The following is a 1300-nucleotide window of genomic DNA, read 5'->3' on the forward strand; positions in this document are numbered from 1 at the left end:
ATTGTGGTAGCATCATGATGACCTTGGTCATCATGATGTCTCTACTTTTATTATTTTTTATTTTTTTATTTTTTTAAAAAAAACCTGTAAAATGAGATATTTATATTAATTATTTTTAATTTTTTAATGATTCTGGAACCGGCGGTTCTGGTTCTGGTTCTATTTTTTAGAGAACCAGAACCGAAACCTTTATCCAAGGTTCTACTACGGTTCTGGTTCCAATTCTGATCCAGTTCCAAACGGTTTTCGGTTCTGGTTCCAATTCTGATCCAGTTCCAAACGGTTCCCGGTTCCAAGTGGAACCATGGCCATGCCTAGTGTTAAGGTAACTTCTTTATGTCCAGAAATGTATTAACTAGAACCGGTTTTGGCCTCTAACACATCAATCAAATCCGAATGTGGGCAACTCAAAGTAAAAACTTCTAATTAAATTTCTATTTTTCTGTCATTAGATTATTTTAACAAAATAATGGTAAACTTAAGTGCACGAAACATAATAAGCAAACTATATACATTATTATTACATCAATACACTGATGTACTTTTTAAAATAACTATTCATTTCTCTGTTTTCTCATTCTTATAAACCCAAGGGGGGGAAAAAGAACAACTTCACTGTGCCATCATAGTATCAAACTCTGAAAAACAATCAGATTTTCTAGTGTAAAGTGAAAGTACAAAAACACTGCTATGTGCATCAAAATCTTGTTTTTATATGTTTATGAAGTACTTTAAAAATACACAATTTTATTAGCTTAAATGTTACATTTAAAAGAATATATGTATATTAAACTAAGTACTTGAGTATGATTTGGCAGAGTAAAAATGCATTGTAATGCAAAACTTAATTGAAAAGTGTATGTAATTGAAATTTAAAGAAATTTTGCTTGACATAATAAATTAACAAGTTGAATTTTATAAGTCAATTAACTAAACATCAAGGTCAAAAATATTCTAGAAAATGACAATAGAGAATTTTTCAAAATCTCTGGGGGCGATATGAAAGCTTTTAATGAAAACTTTCAAAATTTCCTAAGGATTAAAAGGAATATGTGAAGACACCCTATCTTGCTCCGCCACTGGTAGCAATACAATATTCATTCAAATCTAAATATTTTAAGTACAAAAAATGAACAAAACCAGATTACACATGAATCAGATTAACACAATTTCCTTCAGTTAAAAGCAAGAATTTTCTTAACATATACATAGATTAACAAAAAGTTCCAAAATTGGGAATACAAGTGTAAAATGAGAAAGACACGGATGGAGGACTCACATCTAGGCATAGCCATGTTCC

The sequence above is a fragment of the Coffea eugenioides genome, chromosome 7, assembly GCF_003713205.1.
Source record: "Coffea eugenioides isolate CCC68of chromosome 7, Ceug_1.0, whole genome shotgun sequence".
NCBI lineage: Eukaryota > Viridiplantae > Streptophyta > Magnoliopsida > Gentianales > Rubiaceae > Coffea > Coffea eugenioides.